Below are 15,403 nucleotides of genomic sequence, written 5' to 3' on the forward strand. Positions count from 1 at the left end.
GGCTGGTGACCCTGTGGAGATTTGTAGAGAGCACGGAAGTTCCACGCCCTTCCCCCAGACCTTACCTTATGCATCTCCTCCACCTGGCTGTTCCTGAGTTATATCCTTTTATAATAAGCCAGTGGTCTAGAAACTAAAGTGCTTCTCTGAGTTCTGTGAGTGCTCTAGCAAATTAATCAAACCCCAGGGGGGGTTCGTTGGAATCTCCAACTTACAGCCCATTGGTCAGACACCCAGGTGACAACCTGGGGTTGCAATTGGTGCCTAAAGGGGATGAGTGCAGTCTTGTGGGGCTGAGGCCTCAACCTGGGGTCTGATGCTCTCTCCAGGTAGACAGAGTCAGAACTGAGCTGAACTGTAGGACAGCCAGCTGGTGTTGGAAATTACTTGATGATGTCAAACCCACCTCACCCCAAACACATCGGAACGGAGTGTAGGAACAATACTGTTTATGCAAACTTTTAAAACGAACATTATAATATATTGTTTATTTATTGTAATTCCCATAAATAATATATTAAAAATATTAAAAGCATAGGATAAAGTGACATACACCAAATTCATAACAAGTGTTGCCTTCGGGGAAAGGAAGAGGAGAGAGGAATGCACTGAAGGAAGTAATTAAATTAACTAAAGGGTTAACAGGGGCCCTGAGCTTTCTATGCCCTGGTTTTATTCCACAGAGATATGAAGCAAATACAACAGATCATTAGCATCTGTTATTCTGAGGGGTGAGTACCTCAGGATTTGTCACGACATTCTTTGTCCTGTCCTCCGTGTTTAATTTTTTTTCCAAACGGCAGACTGGGGAGACCGATGCCTCCCTCTGCATGGTGGTTTCGTTCCCCTAGTGCTTCCTTACACACCTTCATGCCCCTCAGGCAGGCTGGCCAGGTCCCCACCCCTTGTGTCTCACAGCTGAGACAAAGGGCTCACGGAAGTGACGACTCAGCGGAGTCAGGGGCCTTGAACCTGGGCTGCCTGGAAGTAGCCTCCCAGCCTCCAGGTTCGAGCCCTTGTCTCTGCATCACCTGTCCTGGGGTCCAGGAGACACCCTGGCCTCCTGGAGGAAGATGCCACTACTTAAACCAGGTTTCAGGGGAGGCTGGGGGAGGATGCCCGCATCTGCTGTGGGCTTGTCGTGCCCAGGAGGCTGGGATCCAGAGCAGGGCTGGGAGCTTGCGATGAACTCATCACTCGTCAACAACCATCTAGGACCTTCCCCCATGAGCCAAGCCCCATCTAGGCACCTGAGATACAACCCATAAGCCCAACAGATGGACAAAATCCCCTTGCGTTCCAGAGGTAAACGTGGGATGCTCTCGCTCTCCCCTGGAGGAGAAGACTGAGACCCTGCCTGGGGGAGGGTACCTCTCTAGAGCATGGTTCCCGCTTGGCACTGCACCTCCCGCAGAGCATGGGTGGCAGCTCCAGCGGGTGCCACCCAGTAGGGGAGGCACAGAACCCTCGGGAAGCTCTGGCGCTCACTTACCTCTGACCCCTCCCCCTCCCTTGCCCCTGGTATCTGGACGGGGGTCCCTCCTGTCACCGACTCTGTTCCAGTCTCTTCATTTACTCCGCTCCCCGTTTGTAACGTTCGCTTTAAAAGTTTGCGCAAATCATATCCAAAACCAACTGCTGACTTTCCCCAGCATCCCATGCCGTAAGCAGCCTCCCCTTCCTTTCCCCCTCTTGGTAAGGATAACCGTGCCACCCTCCACGGCATCTCTCCTGCAGCCACAGCCGGGCTTCCATCGAAGCCACAGACTCTCCCTTCTATCCGAGGCTCATCCTGACCACCCCCTTCCACCTCAGCCGCTCCCCCACAGCTTCAGATGCTCTGATCCTGCTGTTTTCATCCAAAACACACCACCTTCTAACACGACTTTTACTCATTGTGTTTGCTGTTTGTCTACCCCTCCCCGCGCAGAGCAAGCTCAATGTCACCAACGCAGAGAGTTGTGTCTATTCTTCTCCTACCGCACCTCCAACACCCAGGACAACTCCTGGCACAGAGCACTTGTTTAATATCTATATGTGGAGAGAAGGAAAGGGAGAGAATTTTATTCATCAGAAGTGACCAGAATCCGAGCATGTGGCCCTAGAGCTCTGGGCAGCAGGTGGATGCTGGCAGGACAGACGTGCGCACAGGTGAGTGGAAGTGAAGAGCGCTGGACTGAGCCCGGCTCTCCGCGGGGTGAGAACTCTGCTGGGAACCACAGTCCCCGAGGAGCTGGGCAGGGAGAGCCAGGCTTGCTGCAATCTCCACAGCCCAAACCAAGGCCGACCCGCCAAGCTCACAGGCCCCAGGTTTGCGGTGCTATCTCCATGGCTCTGGGGATGATTCAAGCCTGAAGGCGGCAGGTGATAAAACCGACACTGATGCAAGTAAAGCTTTCAGGGTGAAAACTACCTCTTTTCAAAACCTCGCTCTACAGCTTAAACGTGGAATTCGAAGTATATATGAGAGATCTGAGCACAGTCTTTGGAGCGAGAGGTCACTCAAGAAACCAGCTTTTAGATGCAGTTCAGTACAAACATATATTAAGCACCTACGGTGTACAAGGCTCTCTTTGGGTCTGTGAGCTGTCTCTGACAGCCCTTCCCCAGGGGAGGTGGGCAGAGGCTTCAACCCGTTTAACATGCAAATGTGAACGGTTATTCCTCTCCAGGCAAAGCTCCATTGCTCACGTTTTGTTATAGCTTCTTCTTTCCCAGGGAATGGAGCGTCCCAAGAGAAAAACCCACATTTTCAATCTTCACTGTTGATTGTTCCTGGCCTCTCCGCCCTCACTGTGCCCCTCCTTTGCTAGACGCAATTGTAATAGCTGGTTTCTCCCCCGCCCCCATCCACAGGATTTCATATGGTTCACTTCCAAGCCTCATTGCATTTTATGGCCACTATTTTCTGTCTTTTCTACCAGCAGATGTGGCTGAGGCAGCAGTTTCTCAGATTGGATTACCCGGGAAGCATCCCTGACATCGAAAGAGCTATTTGTTCTCTTCAACACTGCACATTTGAGGTTCATTCTAAGCCCTCATATTTTATTCATTAAGTTGGGCCTTAAAAATTCTGATGTCAGCTCAGGCAGTAGGTCAGCGAAGGTATGACTCTCCTATTTCTTACCTGGGAGCTGGAACTCCACGCACCATCACCAGATGAGAGCCTGAATCTTCTCTCTGAGCCATCTCTCCGCACGCTGCACGGATACCTTGGCATTGAGGGACGGTGGGAAGTAAGAACAGATGGTCCTTCTAGGGCAGCCACAAGGTGGTTGCTGGTGTCCTGTCCTGAGTTGTAGATGCTGCGTTGCATATGGGTCATGGTAGCTAAAGCGTGGCCCTGCCCCTGGCTGAGCAGTCCTGACTCCTTTATTCCTGGATGGACACCATCCAAGTCCTCTCTCTGGCCCTCTTGGAGATTCTTCCAACTCCCTAGGACGATGCAGGAATTCCTCACGACTTAAACTAGACAGATGGGACTGTTGGGACAGAGGGAAAAATCCTGCCAATTCCAGAATCTAATAATTTAATAATTGTTCCTGAAAGCAATGGACAATACATCATTTGAAAAGCACCCTGGAAAAATAGACAATAGCCAGCCTGAGACTTTTGGTTTTAGCCTAGATATTATTTGAAAATTTTTTTATTGTTTTATCTATAATGTGTTATTTATTACATTTAGAGTTTTTTGTTTGTTTGTTTTGTTTTGTTTTAAAGAATAAAAAACAAAAACCTTTGCATGTAAAACTAGAATCATCCAGTCTAGAGGCAGGAGGCCCAGAGCAGCACTGCTCAGACCAGCCAGACCCTGAACTCAGACCCATCCGGCCCACCCATGCCCTCGGGGCTGGGGTGGGGGTGGGGGCGCAGCTCCTTCCTCTCCATGACCTCTGGCCTCATCTTCCCACCACAATCCCCCCTCAGCCCTACAAACAGGGGTGCCGGGTCCTCTTCAGACATCACTGCTTCCCTGTACCTCTGCCCACTCCCCGGGACACAGCATCCACGCTTTGTTGTTTGAGTTGAATGAGTTCTTTGTATATTTTGGATATTAATATACATAATAAAATATACTTTTTATATTTTGGATTATCCTCTTATGGGATATATCATTTGCAAATATCTTTTTCCATTCAGTAGGTGGCCTTTTTGTTTTGTTGATAGTTTCCTTCGCTGTTCAAAAGCTCTTTAGTTTGATGGAGTCCCATTTGTTTATTTTTGCTTTCGTTGTCCTTGCCTGAGGAGACAGATCTAAAAAATCATCACCAAGACTGATGTCAAGGAGCTTACTGCCTATGTTTTCTTCTAGGATTTTTATGGTTTCAGGCATTGCATTCAAGTCTTTAATCCATTTTGAGTTAATTTTTGTGCGGTGCAAGGGTGGTCCAGTTTCATTCTTTTGCATGTGGCTGTCCAGTTTTCTTAACACCATTTGTTGAACAGACTCTTCTTTCCCCAAGATATCATTGTAGCTCCTTTGTTATAAATTAATTGACCATATATATGTGGGTTTACTTCTGGGCTCTCGAATGTGTTCCACTTATCTATGTGTCTGTCTTTACGCAATATCATACTGTCTTGATTACTCAACTTCCATTCTTCATGACAGTGCTGTGAGTAGGGAGAGAGAGAAATCTTGAAGAAAAAAATTCCCTGGGCACCAATCACTAATACATGTCTAGAGGTAGGATCTAGTCTGAGCTTTAGTCTCCAAATGTCCACACTTTCCTGAAAACTAAGAAAAAGCCATGTGCTAGAAATTTCGAAAGGTTTTCCCACCCCATCCTGTAAACCCAGCTTGGGAAGAGAGGAGGAGGGGATAGTTGGGGGAAACCGCATTGTTTCCCAGCCTCTCTGTTCTACTCCACTTTCTGCAAACTTTTGAAAACCCACCCCAGGGAGCGATAGCTAGCGCACTGCACAGCTGATGAGTTTTGATCAGAGAAACTGTAGCCTCCAACTGAGAAGACGCCAAACTTTGGAAATGACTCTCAGAGAGAGAAAGCAGGGGAGAGAAGGACAGAGCTGCCAGAAAGGGGAGCAGGAAAGGGTCCCGAGCCCAGTGCTCCATCCCAGGTCAGTGATGCAGGGCACCTCCTTGTTCTTTCATCTCTTTATGAAGATGACTTTCACCTTGGCTCCATCAGGGGCCATCGCAGCCCCGGTTCCATCTCTCAAGGGTCAGGAACAGCTGAGCCCTCTCTGGGAGGGTCTGAGCTTTCCTGCCTTTCTGCTTTAATGTGTGTCTTTTGGGCGAGGCTCAGCTGCCTGCCGTTCACTTGGCCCGGCTCTGAATCCCCCCCCCCACCCCGCTATATCTGAGAGGAAATGCAATCCATGTGTCTGGGTCAGAGTCCTTCTGACTCATCACAATGTGTCTTTGTCACGGAGGCTTGAGGTGGCTTCTCTTCGCATCCCCTGGGATGCTCGGGAAGCACAGGGCCAGCCCTCGGCCCATAGGAGGTGGGGAGCCCGTGGGCTCGACCTTGCAGAAGCTGCAGCCTGGGATCCACCTGCTTCTTGGCTCTTCTCTGGTCTAACTGGTCCCCCCAGCCACTTGGCCGTCGGCACTGCAGCACGCACACCTCCATAGCATCCCTTGCTTCAGAATCTTCAATGACTCCCTATGGCCAGTGGTTTAAATTCTAAACACCCTGTGCATACATGTCAAGATGAAGCATGGGCTGCAGCCTGACCAGAAAATACTAGCAGAGGCTTCCTCCTCATCAACAGTGAATGTTCCATGAGCACGACACTCAGATGAGATTGTTGTCGGTAGGTGTAAAAACAGCCTCTCCACCTGGCCTGGAAACTTGGGGAGGCCCTGCTCTCTGTCATTTGAGGGTCCCCAACAAGCAACCTGCAGGCAAGGTCCACTCTGAGGGATACACCGTGAGAGTCCGCCCACCAAGCCCTCTGCTCACTCAGGGGAGAGGGTACCCCAGCAGGGAGGGGGGTATGGAACAGGCTGAGGTCCCCACCGAAAGCTCTGCTGGAGGGGAGGGCAGCCGGGCGCCCTGTCCTCACATCCCATCGTGCAGCCTTCCTAGCAACGACATGTCCTAAATACCACTTGTTTCACCAATGACAATTATTTCTAACATCTCATGTGCTAACTAACAGGCTCTCTATGCAGATTTATACAACGACATTTGAAGCACTTGCTAAAGCTGCCCGTTGAGTGTAAGTTCTTGATGGCTTACTAACTGCTCCTAAGGTGTAAAGTTTAACTTCTCACTTTTATAAACACATGACAGGGTCGCACGGAAGGATTTTGAAATCTATGGCCAACAGTATTATACAATGATCTGGCCCTAACCAACTTCTTCCAACTTCTCTCTGATTGCTTCTCTATACAGACCTTAAACTCTATCTAGACTGTCCAGTGTACCCCTCAAAGAATCAGGGTCTACTGAAGAAGAGGTGGTACTAATGCATATAGAAAGTTTACTCATGATACAAGTACAAATAAATAATACAAATGACGAACAGATGACAGTAGATGTCACTGTACCTATATAGGCAGATTGAATATATGGTGCAACCCACATCTCATGTGGGGTTGGCGATGCCCAGTGCCTTCCCAGCATTTCCTGGTACTGCCCAGTGGCTGCCTGCCCACCCTCACCTGCTCTTACTGGAACTCTCAGCCCCTCCCCCATCGCCTGCAGCCACCCCCTCCCTCTTTCTACGCCTCCCTCCAGAGTGGGTGCAGCCTCTCCCTCGTCACTCTTCAAGCATGACAAACAGCAGGCCACTGGGTCCAGCAGCCTGTTCTGATGGTTTGGGATTACGAACAGCTGAGACCCAATGTTGGATTCATTTTTCCTGTGGTTAGTTGGTTATTGACTCTCCCAGGTGCTTGAACCCCTGCCTCCCCTCGGGGGGGCCAGGATGCTGCGGGATAGCAGGAGAGCCATCCCCTTCCCAGTTCACAGGTCCCGGGGCCAGACCCTCTGTCTCTCCAGCTACCACAAAGGAAACAGAACGTGGACAAAGCAATGTCTGCCTTTCCCTCTCCTACTCAGCTTAATTTCTACACAACCAAAGAGCCACTGAGCTGTTTCACAGACTCAAGAGATTTTCCACCTTTAGAGGAATTGCTAGACCAAACTGTCCTAGAATTTGGAATTGTTCTAGACCAAAAAATATCTCCATTTCCCCATTTCCAGGGCTTTGTGCGTGTATTCTCACAGGTGTGCTAGGTAAAGATCATTTCTTAGTTATTTTGTTTTCATTACAATAATCTAGAAATTCAAAAACAAACGTACTCTGGATCATCTGGGTGACTTTAGTAGCCCTGATGATGTTTCATATTTATATTTACTTATGATCAGTTTGGCACAAATGTTTACTTAAATCTCTTGACTAATAATACAGTGTTTCTTATACGTGACCTCAAATCCTGAGCCTTTGAGGGACTAGTCCCAGGATCTGAAATGGTTTTCTTTAAAAGGACTGCACAGTACCTAATAGTAGAATATAAATACTATGGTGAATATATAGTGGCTATACATATACCATATATATAATGACTAAATATATGTGTGCTGTATATGTTATATATTATGTATGTGTATATGATAATATATACATATATATTATGTGTGTATAATAATATATATGTATTATATATGCATATACAGTAATATATACATATAGTATATATATTATATATATGGTATGTAGCATATACTATTATATATACAATAGTAACTATGTTTCCATATCCTGAAGCTGGTCACTATGGTGTGTGCATGGGTGGTTTTGTATATAAATATTACTCTACTTGGCATATATGTAGTCACCGTGCCTAAGTGGCCAACTGCAGGGTGTGGGGATGTCCCCCTACTAGAGCCCCGTCCCCCTCTACTCCACTGCTCCTGCCCCTCGCCAAGTTATCCCAATAGCTTCCCTGACATCTGCTCATCTATGACTCAACTTACCTCGGAGAAGCGGCTTCAGCAACTGCTTCCAGTGTGAACTCTGCAACCTCACTCAGGCTCTCCGTCCTCCGGTTATGGGTCACTGTCACTGCCCTGGCAGGACAGGCATGTACAGAGCCTGAGGACACACCCCGGAAGGGGGAGAAAACCAAGACCCTCTGGATGCCTTAAACTGCCCCCGAATAGCTTCGTTTTCCCATTAAATTGGCCTCATTTTCCCCTAGAACTTATTTTTGTGTATTATTCATTTGTCATTTGATGTATACATTCTTTAAAGCAGCCTTGTACTTCCCTAGCAAAGACTGATAAATGTCAACTTTTAAGGTATGTACTTGACTCTTTCTGGGCAGATAAAAAAGCAATCTTCCTTTTTCTATCAATACTTACACTTTGGGTATTTTCACTCACCCCTGAATGGGTGAGTAGGAGCCACAGGTGGGCAGCTGCAGAAAGGGCTGGCACTCCAGGCAAAGGTGGGGGGAAAGGTACCCCAGGCAGGAGACAGCGTGTCTGCTTCATGCGCGTGGCCGGATGAGAAGCCACGGCTGGACAGGAGGCAGGGAGATGCTGGCTGGGGAGCCGGGTCCACTTTATAAAAGGCATATTTGTGGGCAAATTTCTGACTCGTTGCCCTTGGAGCCTGTGAGGGATGGTTAGCGGGAACTGGTGTGTTCTTCTTTGGAGCCAGTGGAAGAGGGTTTGGAATGCACAGGAGGCAGGGAGCTGGACCAGAGCGGGGGCCCTGCTTCCTGATTGGCCTGGACTCAGCTGGTTTCAACAACTGTGAGGCGGCCTCACTTTCCGAGTGTTTCTGGCCCATCTCCCCAAATGAAGTCCAAGCCCCCTGGGGACCTGCACAGCTCCTGGTTTTAACGGGTCCTGCCCTGCGTCCCCCAGCACATGTGCAGGAATGCTTCTTTTTCTCGTTTACTGTTTTGTTTTTTAATGAATCACAGGTCTGCTGAAAATACCTTTGACAAGGATGTGGATGATTACCTTCGATTCCGACCCTCCCAACAAAGTAGGGATAGAGGGAACAAACCTCAACGTAGTAAAGGTCATATATGACAAACCTTCAGCCAACATTATACTTAGAGGTGAAAAGCTGGAGGAGGAACTTTGGGAGGCTGGAGAGTCAAGCAGGCCCACAGGACCAAATCAACTGACAGTGGTGCAGGGTCTGTGCTCCTGTATTTTGCATGAGCTCTGGGCAAGTGGGTGTCCAGCCATCTCTGGTGGGAAAGTGTCAGTGCCTGGAGGGGGCAGATTCACACCTGAGAAAAACTAAGGCACCCTCCGAGGATTTGAAGAAGTGACCGGGAGGACTGGGGAGGTGCCGGGATCTTACCTTTGACTGTTAATACAGAAGTGATTTTCTGGGCCTTCCAGCTGGTGATGCTTGGGAATATTTGGGTTATGATTAGAAAACCAGTGATTATAGTTCATAACCCTGTACTGTCCAGTTGAAGTTTGCTGAGAGAGTAGAACATAAATGTTCTCACCAAAAAAACAAAAAAAAAAAAAGTAAATGAGAAAAAGAAGACTTATTAAGTCAGTGGACTGAACCACCGATCTGCTGAAGTTATGGAAGAAAAACTGGTTTTTCAGTCAGTCAGGTTTTGTTTGTTTGTTTGCTTGTTTGTTTTACATCTTTATTGGAGTGTAATTGCTTTACAATGGTGTGTTAGTTTCTGCTTTATAACAAAGTGACTCAGTTATACATATACATATGTTCCCATATCTCTTCCCTCTTGCGTCTCCCTCCCTCCCACCCTCCCCATCCCACCCCTCTAGGTGGTCACAAAGCACCGAGCTGATCTCCCTGTGCTATGCGGCTGCTTCCCACTAGCTATCTATTTTACATTTGGTAGTGTATATATGTCTATGCCACTTTCTCACTTCGTCCCAGCTTACCCTTCCCCCTCCCCATATCCTCAAGTCCATTCTCTAGTAGGTCTGTGTCTTTATTCCTGTCTTATCCCTCGGTTCTTCATGACATTTTTTTCCCCTTAGATTCCATATGTATGTGTTAGCATACGGTAGTTGTCTTTCTCTTTCTGACTTACTTCACTCTGTATGACAGACTCTAGGTCCATCCACCTCATTACAAATAGCTCAATTTCCTTTCTTTTTATGGCTGAGTAATATTCCATTGTATATACGTGCCACGTCTTCTTTATCCATTCATCCGATGATGGACACTTAGGTTGTTTCCATCTCCGGGCTATTGTGAATAGAGTTGCACTGAACATTTTGGTACATGACTCTTTGTGAATTATGGTTTTCTCAGAAAATAGTTTTCCACACCCCGACACTAACATCTCTGTGCTGCCCCTACCATGTGTCTGCTTTTCTTTCACTGGATGTCCTGGAGTGACACCATTGTCAGTTCCTCTAGCCAGAGGCCAGAAGGCCCCTGAGCTGAGCATGTTTACGGCCCTTTGCAGCGAGGGAGGGAGAACACACATGAGGCAGTCCCACAGGCATCCCAGTGCAGGGGGTGGGAAAGCACGGGCAGGACTGGGCTGTGCTGGGTGACTGGGGGAAGGGTTGTAGGACTGTCTCTGTCTTGTCTGGTGTTGATGTTCTGAGAAGTTTCTGTTAACAGGAGAGCAGCAGGCTCAGCCGTACCCTGAGAACCAGGCCAGCCCTGGAGCGGGGCTGCTATTCTCACTCTGAAATCAAACTCAGTCTACTTTGAATTTATCTCTGTGGCTTTTTTTTTCTTTCACCACCTGGTCTACTACCTAGGACACAGTTGTGAATACTCTGTTTATTAAACCAAAAACCAAAAACCAAAAACCTTGTCTTTTGGAACACTTCTCCATGGCCTCCTGAAGTCCATGGCTCTTCCATCAGGCAGAGATTATGATCCAGCAGCATTTGGCCACTCTCGTCGCCCAGGGCCCTGAGGTTTCAGCCAGTCCTCAGGGTGGACACACCTCTCCTGTGTCAACATAAAGACAGACCACAGCACAGCTCCAACATGGAAGAGAATCAGGTCACAAGAACCGACTTCTCATACTCCAGGGATCTGAAAGTGATTTGCTCAGAGGAGAGGGGCTGGGTTGGGGGACAAAGCAGCTCTTCCACATTTAGAAAGGCCCTCGGCAGCGCTGGGTACATGAGTCTGTTGCCGTGAAAGGGAGCGGTCTGGGCAGTGGGGTGAGGCCGGGTCCTCTTGAAGGGTCTGTGGGCTCTGTTATGCCCACCGGGTGAGCAGAGAGGATGTGGATTTCACATGTTGATTTCATGCAGCTGCTGTGTTCCATTACCCTCCCTCCCATCCCCTGTACCTACAGGACAACAGCACAGTGTGTCAGGACCCCCTGCTTTGTGCTGCAGAAATTGACTTGGGCAAATGGCCTTCCCGGGCCAGGAGGATGCCGGACATCCACTGTGAAACTCTCAAGAGCTAACCTAAGAAGGGTCTCTGCACCCCTGAAACCCAAACCACCTGCTCACTCTGCCTCGGTGTGGGGCTCGAGGTGGCCCTGGGACCCACCTGCTATTGTATCCCCAAAGCCCTTGGGGACATGTTAAAATACAGATTCCTGAGTCCCGTCCCAGGGGTTCCAACCGAGTAGGTCTGAGGAGGGGCCCAGGAATCTGATTCTTAAGCTATCTGGCCCGAGGTATTCTTATAAACTGCAGGGAGCTTGGGAGCTGCTAATCTGGTCCGGTGTTTCTCAGCTAAAGTAGGGGATATTCAGACTAGGGAGTTTTATTTTCCTGCAAAAAAATATGTGTGTGTGTGTGTGTGTGTGTGTATCTGTGTGTATGTGTATTATGTGTATGTGTGTGTGTTTATGTATGTATGTTGTGTGTATGTGCATGTGTATGTGTATATGTATACATGTATGTGTGTATGCCTGTGTATGTGCGTTTATGTATGTATGTGTGTATGTATATATGTGTGTATGTGTGTATATGTGTCTGTATGTGTGTATACATGTGTGTGTAAATGTGTGTATATATGTGTGTATGCGTATGTGTGTATGTCTGTGTGTATCATGTATGTGTATGTATGTGTGTGTGTAAATGTGTGTGTGAGCGTGTGTATGTGTGTGTGTGCGTATGTGTGTATGTGTATGTGCGTGTGTGTATTTGTGTGTATGTGTGTGTGTACTTGTGTATGTGTGTATGTATGTGTGTGTCCGTGTGTGTGTGTGCACCCCTTCTGTCTCCTTTCTCCTTCCCCATATGTTGAAATGCCCTCTAGAGAGAAAAAACAGCGTGAGATTTTTGGAAAAGCTGCCAATGATTCTAATACCTCCCCTCACAGCCTCCCTTCCTGCTGTGGAAACCACTGGAGAGGATCAGACTCTGACACCTCCAAATGTGCCTCCAGGGCATAAGGATTATCTTGAGCTGATTGGCTTTACGAAACAGCTTTCACAGAAGAGGCTCTAAAATCCAAGCAGAAGTTACCTTTGTAAGCTATAAAGGAAATCTCCATTGGAAAGTGTTCACCCTGCTGTATCAGGAGGGGGTGTTCACTCTAAGTCTCCAGAAACTCTTAGCAGTGGAGAAGGCAATAACCCAGGTCTGCATAACAGTGTACTGGGCTCTGCTGGCCCCACCCATAACTGCCCCCCACCCCCACCAGCATCTTCTTTTGTCTTTAGCTGGACATGGTATTTAAGGTGGTGTTTGGGCTGCTTGGGGGGTGTTTTCCTGGGTCTCTTCCATGTATCTAGGAGGTCACATATTATTAAACTTGTGTTTGTTTTTATCCTGTTTATCTGTCTTTTTATTGCAGGGGCTTCTCAGCCAAGAAGACTGGTGGAGGGGAAATTATTCTTCCTCCCCCGCCCCTCAGACCAAGAGCAGGTTTGGAGCGCAGACCTGAGGCCTCAGGAGGGAGGCTGCCTGCTCACAGGCCAGGGGCCCACACTCAGGGCTCTGGGGATGCCAGGGTTGGGGGGGGACCACTGGGTCTGGAAGAGGCCAGGGGGGCAGCGCCTCCTCCACTGGAGCTTCTGAGGAGCCTCAAAGTGTGAAAAGCCGGCTGGGCTGGGGCAGAGCCGGTCCTCAGAGGGAGGGGGATTCAAAGTGATGCACAGCTGCCAGGAGACGGCCCTGGAGGCTCTCAGAGCTCATTACCTTGCAAAGTGCTTTTCACCCCTTATCTCTTCCCGGCACCTTTCCCCAGGCAGCATGAAGGCTCTGCTCCAGGAAGCCGCTGCTGCTTCCTTGATGCAGGCGCCCTGAGAAGCCACTGTCACCCCACAGTCGATAATAACAGGGCCCCTCAACTGTGAACGCATCCCAGCACCCAGAGGTCCCCCACCACCTGAAAAAGAAAATGCAGCTTCCAAAGGTGCCTGGCCCTCTGCCGGGAAAATGCAGAAACTGAGGAAAGAGAGAACTCAAGAGATCTGATTAAACCTTCCAGGTGAAAAGGCTGTGATGCAAAGGCTAGAAAATTCTCAAGCACAGACCTCCCGGGAGCTCACGACTGGTGATGACAGGCCCCCCTCGAAGGCTGCAAAGTGCACTCCTCTGTCCCCTGGGCACCCCGGCTCCAGACACCGGGCCTGCCCCCAGCCTGTCCACTGAGAGCTCAGGCTCAGCACGTGCCCAGTTGGCCGTTCCCCATGGAAAGAAGATTTGTTCCAGGCCCACTTAGGGTGTCAGCCACAGACAAGCGGGCAGATTCCATTTACATGGATTGGTTAATTAGCCAGTGAGACTGTTGCAGGAAGGAGGACCCCTCCCAGGGCCCGAGAGTGGGCTGTTGTCTAACACTCGGAAATGAATTGTCCGAGGAGACACACGTGCTGACAAAGCAAGAAACTTTATTGGGAAGGGGCGCCCGGGCGCAGAGCAGGAGGGTCAGGGAACCCAGGAGGACTGCTCTGCCACGTGGCTCGCAGTCTTGGGTTTTATGGTGATGGGGTGAGTTTCTGGGTTGGCTCTGGCCAATCATTCCGACTCAGGGTCCTTCCTGGTGGCCCCACATCACTCAGCCAAGATGGATTCCAGCGAGGAGGAATCTGGGAGGTTGGCAGGACGTGTGGACTGGCGTCTCCTCTCTCCTTTTGACCTTTCCTGAATTCTTCTGGTTGCTGGTGTCTTGTTAGTTCTTTACCAGGACCTCCTGTTGTAAGAGAACTCGTGCACATGGTTACTCTCAGGCCTGGCCAGGGCAAGTGGTTTCTGTCAGTGGTTCCCCTAACAAGATGAGGTTTAGTTCCCTCCTGGGACTTTCCTCTTCCTCTTCATTTCCCAGCTCAGTCAGCCTTGGCAGTGTAGATGGGCAAAAACCACCCTGACTCCTAAGTTAGTCCTGCTCAGCCACTAAACAGTGAGCTTGAGTCACTCAGTCTCTGTTTATCAGGTGTGAGTTCATTTCCACTATGAAACATCATCCTTTCTAACACTAGTATTCAGCAACTGAGCACAGAGGAAAAGCTTTGAAGGTGCAGGGGGTGTAGGCAGGGACTGGGTCTCCTCCCAGGAATCAGCTTCCAGCATCTCAGCTGCTTCCAAGACTACCTCTTATAAGCTTCCCAGTTACCTCTGAAAACCAGACATTCTACTTCTTGACATTTTCATGGGATTCAAGTAAAAGGTTTGCCAGAGTCCTTAGCTGCAGGCAACTGGAATCTAGACTAGCTAGTTAGACAGAAAGAGGTCTAGATAGTTCACGGAATTCGCAGGAGGGCTAAAAACAAAACAGACAGTAGGCAGAGCTTCCAGAAGGTGACTTTTCCCCCAGGTCACCCCCTCTGCAGCGACATGCGATGGGTGGGATTTTACAATAACAAGAGACACAGTTCTTTCCCAAGCCATCATTATTTGAGGCTTTATGTCACTCTCAGCTAAAAATATTCCTAACTAATTAACAGAGTATTAGATTTCATCAAGTACCTGACAAATAAAGAATGTCACTTGTAGGCTTCCCTGGTGGCGCAGTGGTTGAGAGTCTGCCTGCCAATGCAGGGGACACGGGTTCGTGCCCCGGTCTGGGAAGATCCCACATGCCGTGGAACGGCTGGGCCCGTGAGCCATGGCCGCTGAGCCTGCGCGTCTGGAGCCTGTGCTCGGCAACGGGAGAGGCCACAACAGTGAGAGGCCCGCGTACCACAAAATAAAATAAAATAAAAGAATGTCACTTGCCACCCAGCTCCCCAGGCGTTGAGTCACTGGCCACTGCAGTCACTGACCTTCAATACATCCCTAAAGAAGTTCAGAGTGGAGATCAGGATGAGGCCCTCTGTGCTCTCAGAAGACTGGCAGAACAGGCCTTTAGATAGTTAGATATTTTCAGGAGAAAATTTTATAAACCTGGATTCTTGCATCTTCCCATACTTGGAAAAGCCCTAAAACCATTAACCAAGATGTCTTCTCCTCATAACCAGAAGCAACCTTCTATCAAGATGCGTGCTTGGTTGCATGTACCCCCTTCTCCAAAATCACACATACCCTGGAACAAACCCTCCCCCCTT

This window comes from Mesoplodon densirostris, chromosome 1 (assembly GCF_025265405.1).
Source record: "Mesoplodon densirostris isolate mMesDen1 chromosome 1, mMesDen1 primary haplotype, whole genome shotgun sequence".
NCBI lineage: Eukaryota > Metazoa > Chordata > Mammalia > Artiodactyla > Ziphiidae > Mesoplodon > Mesoplodon densirostris.